This window comes from Tenrec ecaudatus, chromosome 2, assembly GCF_050624435.1.
Source record: "Tenrec ecaudatus isolate mTenEca1 chromosome 2, mTenEca1.hap1, whole genome shotgun sequence".
Taxonomy (NCBI): Eukaryota; Metazoa; Chordata; class Mammalia; order Afrosoricida; family Tenrecidae; genus Tenrec; species Tenrec ecaudatus.
Window position 1 is genome coordinate 251,297,702 of NC_134531.1, and position 8,065 is coordinate 251,305,766.

General features: G+C 38.3%; 1 pseudogene; it reads left to right on the forward strand.

The window, feature by feature from the left end:
• Positions 1–964: 964 nt before the first annotated feature.
• LOC142441419 (protein LSM12 pseudogene) lies at positions 965–1,736 on the forward strand (annotated as a pseudogene).
• The last annotated feature ends 6,329 nt before the right edge of the window (positions 1,737–8,065 follow it).

The following is an 8,065-nucleotide window of genomic DNA, read 5'->3' on the forward strand; positions in this document are numbered from 1 at the left end:
TCTCATCAGACTCAATTGGAAAGCATTTATAAGGATTAACAGACAGACCTGGAACTATTTATAGCCCCCCCCCCCATGTCTATCTATATTAGACAGGATAAAGAATCTCAAGGAGAAACACCGGGACCAATAGTTGGGGGGAGTGGGGGAGGGACATGGGAGAGGGGGAGGAGTGGGATAAAGGAAGGGGGAGCCAACAAACCCAGGGACAAGGGAACAACAAGTGATCTAAAATTGATGGTTATACATGATAATGGAACAAGTGGAAAATAAAAGGAAATAGTGGAAAGAACTAGGAGGCAACAGACATTTATAGATATATAAATACAGGCACATATATATGACCCTCACAGAAGGGTTACAAGGAAGGGAAGAGACAGCCAGGGTGCACTATAGCACCAACAAAGCATACAACATTCCTCTAGTTCAATTGTTTTCAACCTTCCTACTGCCATAACCCTTTAATACAGTTCCTCATGTTGTGGTGACCACCCAACCATAAAATTATTTTCATTGCTACTTCATAGGTGTAATTTTGCTGCTGTTGTGAATTGGGTGAGCCCTGTGAAAGGGTCACTTGACCCCCAAAAGGGTCACAACCCACAGGTTGAAAACTGCTCTAGTTCTTTAATGCTCCCCTCTCCCCTATCATGACCTCAGTTCTACTTTATAAGCGTGGTGAAACCAGAGCATGTACACTGGTACAGATAAGAGTTCTCAACATGCAGAATCCAGTACAGATAAACCCCTCAGGAACAGTAATGGAAGTAGCAAGACCATGAGGGTAGGAGAAGGTGAGAGGAGAAAAAGGGAAGCGATCAAATGATCAACCTATACTGCCCCCCAGGGTGATGAACAGCAGAAATATGGGTGAAGGGAGACAACATACAGTGTAAGATATGAAAATAATAATTTAGGGGGGCCCGGCTTTCGCCCGCTGCTGCCGCCGCCGCTGCCGGCCGCAGCTGCTCTCGCAAGATGGCGGCTCTTCCGGGCGAGTACTTCAGCGTTGGGAGCCAGGTGTCGCGCCGGACTTGCCAGGAGCAGCGGCTGCAGGGCGAGGTGGTGGCCTTCGATTACCAGTCCAAGATGCTGGCTCTAAAATGTCCTTCTTCAAGTGGAAAGCCCAACCATGCAGACATCTTGCTCATAAACTTACAGTATGTTTCAGAAGTGGAAATAATTAATGACCGAACAGAACCCCCTCCTCCTCTAGCTTCACTCAATGTTAGTAAGCTTGCCAGCAAAGCACGGACAGAGAAGGAGAAGCTGAGCCAGGCCTATGCAATCAGCGCTGGTGTTTCCCTAGAGGGCCAGCAGCTCTTCCAGACCATTCACAAGACTATTAAAGACTGTAAATGGCAAGAAAAAAACATCGTAGTCCTGGAAGAAGTTGTTATTACACCCCCATATCAAGTGGAAAACTGTAAAGGCAAAGAGGGGAGCGCACTGAGCCATGTACGCAAAATAGTTGAAAAACATTTTAGAGACGTGGAAAGCCAAAAGATACTGCAGCGTTCACAAGCCCAGCAACCACAGAAGGAGGCTGCCCTGTCATCCTGAGTCCACACACCTGGAGGACTCTTCCGAGACCCAGCCCGGGAGGCGGCCGCGACTGCAGCGGAGCAGGCCGGGGGAGCGAAGGGGTCCTATAGTTCCTGTTGGCTCTTGTTAACGAAGGGCCAGCGTTTCCAAATCTTAGACTTGAACAAACAAAACACCCAACACAAAAGAACAAGAGAGTAATTTTTTTAAAAAAAGAAAATAATAATTTATAATTCATCAAGGGTTTATGAGGGTGGGAGGGAGAGGAAGGGAAAAAAAGAAGAGCTGATACCAAGGGCTCATGTAGAAAGAAAATGTTTTGGAAATGATGATGGCAGCATATGTATAAATATGCTTGATATAACTGATGTATGGATTGTTATAAGAGTCCCAATTAGATGATTTATTAACTAAATAAATCAAAGAAAAATTATAAAATTATGCTTTTTCAGCAAACAAATGATAAGGAGATTATTAATGATACGATTATTGTATTTGCAACTAAGTGCTTATAAGTGGAAGAAATATGGGCTAAATTCTTATGGGGAAATCACACAAAAACAATTTGATACAGTATTATGACATACCGTATATACTCGGGTATATACAGTCTTACCTGTGCTTGGTCACGCTCCTGTGTTCCACCCAAGCATTGCTGAATACAAGTACTGGGATATCTCTGGTCTTGGATATGCAGTACGCTTATTTACAGTACTTAGTCTGCTATATTTTTTTATTTTCTTACTAACACCTAACTGGACCCAGGGTTGACTATATTTGCGTTGAGCAGCCTGAGGTAGGGCTCAAATATACACCCTGCATTGTGTATACACTGTGTCACTGCATGTGTTCCGTCAGCACTTCCCACACACATGCCGTAACACTGCGGTATGCAGTAACGCAGCGCATGCAGTAAAACTGTGTACACAACGCAGTGTGTACAGTGTGAGCCCTAACACAGGCTGCTCTGTGCAAACAGTCATGCCATCACATTCTGGAATATCAGCCTGCATTGGGCCTCAAACTGTACAAGCTGCATTGTGTACAGCAGATCTAGGATGCAGCACGTGCAGTAACACAGCGTGTATAGTTGTTGCTGGTGCCATATTGTTTTTGTTGACCCTCCTTTCCACTGACAGAGCTACTTTACGGTTTTTCTTTGAAATAAATATCCAAAAAAGTTCAAACTACGGATGCTTCAATTAATGTAATTTCATTGGTATCTATTTCTATTTTGAAATTTACCAGTAGCTGCTACATTTCCTGCCCTAGGCTTATATTCGTCAATAAATTTTCCCCAGTTTTTTGTGGTCAAATTCGTGCCTCGGCTTATTCAGGTTTGCAGATACTCGAGTATATAAGTTATTCCATTTATATCTGACTTAAAATTTTTTTCTTTATTTTGAATTAGGTGTAGGTTGACATTTCAGATGATCCATGTGATACTCAACAAATTGAACTTCTTCTCAACCCTTCAATAGCTTCCCTATGCCTGTACCATACTTCCCCTTCCTCAAGTTAGCACCTGTCTCTCCGTTAGCCTTCTGCTTGCCTTTCTCTCGCAATTCTGCTAACGATCAAAGTCTGTTTCTTTTGGTATGAAAACCTTTGTTTTGATTTTTTTCATTGATAACAGTGGGCTCATACTACATTTGTCCTTTTGTGATTAGCTAATTTCACTCAGCATAGTTATCTCCAAATCCAGAGGAGGTGCTTCACAATCCCATCATTATTCTTTAGTGATGCACAGGATTTCAACGTGTGTGTGTGTACTGAAGTTTACTAATCTATTCCCTCCCCCCACCCCCACTGGAGGAATTTAGGTTGTTTTAATCCTCTTGCTGTTGTGAACAGGGCTGTGATGAACATGGGTGTGCATATATCTGTTCATGTCATGGCTTTTACTTCTTTAAAATAAATCAAGTAAGGGAATTGCTGAGTCATGTGGGATTTTTCTGGAGCCCTAGTAACATCATGGTAACACATTGGGCTGCAACCTCCATGGTTGGCAGTTCAAAACCACCAACACCTTAGAAGAATAAAGACTAGGCTTTCTATTCCTGCACTTACAGTCTTCCAACAGGGGCTGCTATGAGTCTGCACTGGTTCAATGGCAGTGAGATGACATTTTTATCCCCAATTGTTTGAGAAAACACCATCTTACTTTCCATAGAGGTTGTACGGCTTTACAATCTCACTGGCAATGCATGAGGGTTTCAGTATCTCCATACCTTCTCCAGCATTTGTTATTTCCTTTTTTTTTTAACTTTGTTATCAATGACAATGTGAGCTGGTATCTCATCACAGTTTCCATTTGTCTCTCTTGAATGTGAGCTGGTATCTCATCACTATTTTGATTTGCCTCTGGATTCAAGTATTTCTTCATATCTTTGTTGGCTGCCTAGAAGACTTCTTTAGTGGATGGCTTATGTCCTCTGCCCATTTTTAAGTTGGATTATTTATCTTTTTCTTGTTGAAGTTCTGTAGCTTTCTATAGATTTTAGCTATTAGTCCAATGTTTCACTGCAAAAATTTTCCCATTATCTAGGTTCACCTTTTACTTTTTTTATGAAGTTTTTTGATGAACCTAACTGTCTTAGCTTTAGAAGTTCCAAGTAATCTATTTTGTTTTCTGTATTTTCCATTATGTTTGATAGTGTGCTTATGTGCTTACATTTTGCTCTAGGGCTCTTAAACTTGTCCCTTTTTTTCTCATTGATGATTTTTGTTGTTTAGAGTTTCACATTTAGGTGTTTAATCCATCTTGGGTTCATTTTGTAGGAGGTATGGATCATGTTTCATTCTTCTGCAAATGGATATCCAATTTTGGAAGTACCATTTGTTGAAGAGATGATCTCTTCCCCATTTAATATATTTCAGCCTTTTATTGTTACATTTTTCTTTTAGAAATAATAAATGGACAGCCATTGAGATGTCATAAAATTTTACAATTGTTTCCTATAATTTGACTTCAATTCAATCTCTTTTAGAAAAAATGGATGGAAAGAGAAATAGAAATTGCTGTTTAGAAAGACGAACAGACATTTTTTAAATAAATGAATTTTTATTTTGATATCATCTTTAGTATTATTTTCATCTCCAATTTTAAAATGGATTAACTCTTCCAAGTAATTTTCTTTGCCTGTGTTGCTCCAATATCTCTATATACTTTTATTATATATGCATATTTTGCAAGATTTGAAATTTCTTGGTGGGATAAATGTATATTTGCCTAAGCATTCAGTTGCTAACAGATATGTCAGCACTTGAAACACACCAGCTATCTGGGAAGAGAGAGTGAGTCATATGCTTCCATAAAGAGCACAGCCTTGGAAACCAAGTGAGATAGTTCTGCCTTGTATTCTAAGATCACTATGAGTCACAATTGACTGGAAAACAGTGAAACTTGTTATTTTCCTTTTTCACTTACAAGGTCATTAAGAGTTAAACAGATTCATAGAAAGAGCAAGAGATCAATATGCACATATTAATAAACAGAAAAATGTTTGAATGAGATCTATGTTTTAAATTAAAATATCTATGCTTCATCTTTTACTTCCATACAGAACAATATGTCTACAGGGACTCAGAGGATAGGGCTTCATGGAATGGAGTAGTGGTTTAAAGAACAAAGGGATGGTGAGATTATGTGTCCTCATTTCTCAGCTTTATTACTTTTTTGTCCTGTTTGACCTTGGGGAAGTTACAAGCTTTCCAAAGTTTTAATTTGATGATCTATGAAATATGCATAATTATACTACTGAAGTTGTAGAATTGTTATATGTGGAAAAAAGAAACGGTACATTTTAAAGATTCCACACAATGGAAACAGATGGGGTGGAATATAAAAGACACAGTAAATATGATTTTTGTTTCCTATGGGTCTCTATTAGTTTGGCATCTTGTGTGTTGCTGCGGTGCTAGAAGCTGTGTTGCCAGTATTCCAAACCTCAGCAGGCTCACCAGTGCAAAGAGGTATCCGTGGAACTCCAGCTCAGAAAAAAATCAGTCTCTAAAAACTTTATGAATACTAGTGGAACATTATTTGATATAGTTCCACAAGATGAACCTCTCAAGTTGAAATGTCTCAAAATACAGCGAGAGCTCAAAATTCAAACTCATGAGCTTCCTCCTCAAAATAGTGTTGATCTTGATGATGTAGATAGAATTAAACTTTGGGGCCTTCAATTGCTGATACGTCAGCTTTAAACAGCCATTAATAATCTGAATTTTGAATATATGAAGTATGACTCTAGGAAAATAGGAAATTATAAAAAATAAAAGTGAAAACTTGAAGATAAACCTGGACTGATTGGCCTTGGCCATTTTCAACCAGATAATTGTATAGATTAATATGCCAGAGATGACAAATTCAATAGGAAGTCATTGAACTTATTAAGTAAATAAACAAACACACAAACAAACAAATAGAGTCATGATCTATCTTGAAATACAATGTTCTCTGTGATAGAAAAAAATCTTTATGTCTACACGACCATTTAATTTTATGTTTTCGTTGTTGTTTAGTGCCATTGAGTCAGTTGTGACTCATAGTGACCTTATGTCAGATAGAACAAAACACTATCCGGTCCTGTGCCATCCTCAAAATTGTCAATCATGTTCTTGAGGGCCTTTCACTGCCCCTCAATTTTACCAACCATGAGTCCTTCTCCGGGGTGTGTAAGATGAAGTCTCATCATCCTTGTCTCTAGGGAGCACTCTGGCTGTACTGCTTCCAGGACAGATTGGTTTGTCCTTTAAGCAGTCCATGGTACTTTCAATACTCTTTTCCAGCAACACAGTTCACACTCATGGGTTCTTCTTCAGTTTTTCTTAGTCAGTGTCCAACTTTCACACGCATATGAGGTCATTGAAAGTACCATGGCTTGGGTCAAGTGAACCTTAATTCTAAAAATAAAAAACATCATTGCTTTTCAATCCTCTAAAGAGGTCTTATATTGCAGATTGACCTAACGCAACCTGTCCTTTTAGTCTTTTGATCTTTTAAATGCTGCTTCCGTAAGCATTGATTGTGGATCCAAGCAAGACAAAATCCTTGACCACTTCAACTTTCCCCCCAATTATGATGTTACCTATTGGCCCAGTTGTGAGGATTTTGGTCTTTGCATTGAGTGATAATCCATACTGAAAGCTGCAGTTCTTGCTCTTCATTAGCCAGTGTTGCAAGCAAGCAAGCTTGCATATTTCAGGTTGTTAATAAGTCTTACTCCAAATATGATGTCACTTTCTTCTTCACATAATCCAGTTTCTTGATTTGCTCAGCAACAGATGGAATAAGTATTATGAGAGATTATAACTTTGACACCACCTTTTTTGGTTTAAATCATGCAATATTCCCTTGTTCTGTTTGAATGGCTGTTTCTTGATCCAAATACCAGTTTTTCCTAATTCTGGAATTCTCATTCTTCTCAATGTTATCCATAGTTGGTTATGAGCTACATAGCCAAGTGTCTCTGTATCAATAAAACACAAATAAGCATTTTTCCCTGGTATTACCTGCTTTGAGACAAGATCTATTTTATGTCAGTAATGATATCCTTTATTCCACATCCTCTTCTGAATCCACCTGGCAGCTCCCTCTGAATATACTGCTTCAACAATTGTTCATTGTTCTTCATAAAAATTTTATGTACATATAATTTAATGGTATTATTTAATATTTTTAAAATTTTATGAAGTTGCCTTTCTTTGAAATGGGTATAAGTATGAATCCCTTACAGTGAGTTGGGCAAGTAGCTGTTTTCTAAATTTCGTGGCATAAGTGAGTCAGTGTTTCCAGTGTTTCATTAGCATGTTGAAACATTTCAATGTGTATTCTATCAATTCTTGGAGCCTTCTTTTTCGGTTAATGTCCTTCAGTGCAGCCTGAATTTATTTCATTACCATTTGTTCTTGACCATGGCCTACCTCTTGAATTGGTTGAAGATCGACAAGTTCTTTTTGGTAGTGTGCTCTATGTATTCCTTCCATCTTCATTTGATGCATCCTGCATCATTCAATATTTTTCTCAAAGAAGGTTTTAATATGCAACTCATGGTTTGAATTTTTCCCCAGTTCTTTCAGCTTGATATATGCTGAATGTTTCACAGTCTCTTGTGACATGCACTATGATCTCTCCTTTCTTTCTTGTCTTTTTAATGAGCTTTTGTTTTCTCATGATGATGTTCCTGATATCATCCCACTACTATCAGGTCTTCTCCACTGGGAGAAATCCACATATATATTTTCATTTATGTTATTCAAAAAAAGATATTTGCAATGTAGAAGTTGAAAGTCTTTCAAAATTCCATTATGCCATCTCCAGCTTTTTTCTATCACCTAGACAGATTTTCCAACTACTATTGTCTCATCTTTGTTTTCCATTTTCTCATTTCAATCATGAATAATTATCAGTGCCTCTTGATTTCATGTTTGATTTATTTGAGACTGAAAACATTGGTAGAATTTCATGATTAGCTTTAATGGTTGCTGCATAAATTCACATGATAGTTGTATCAAC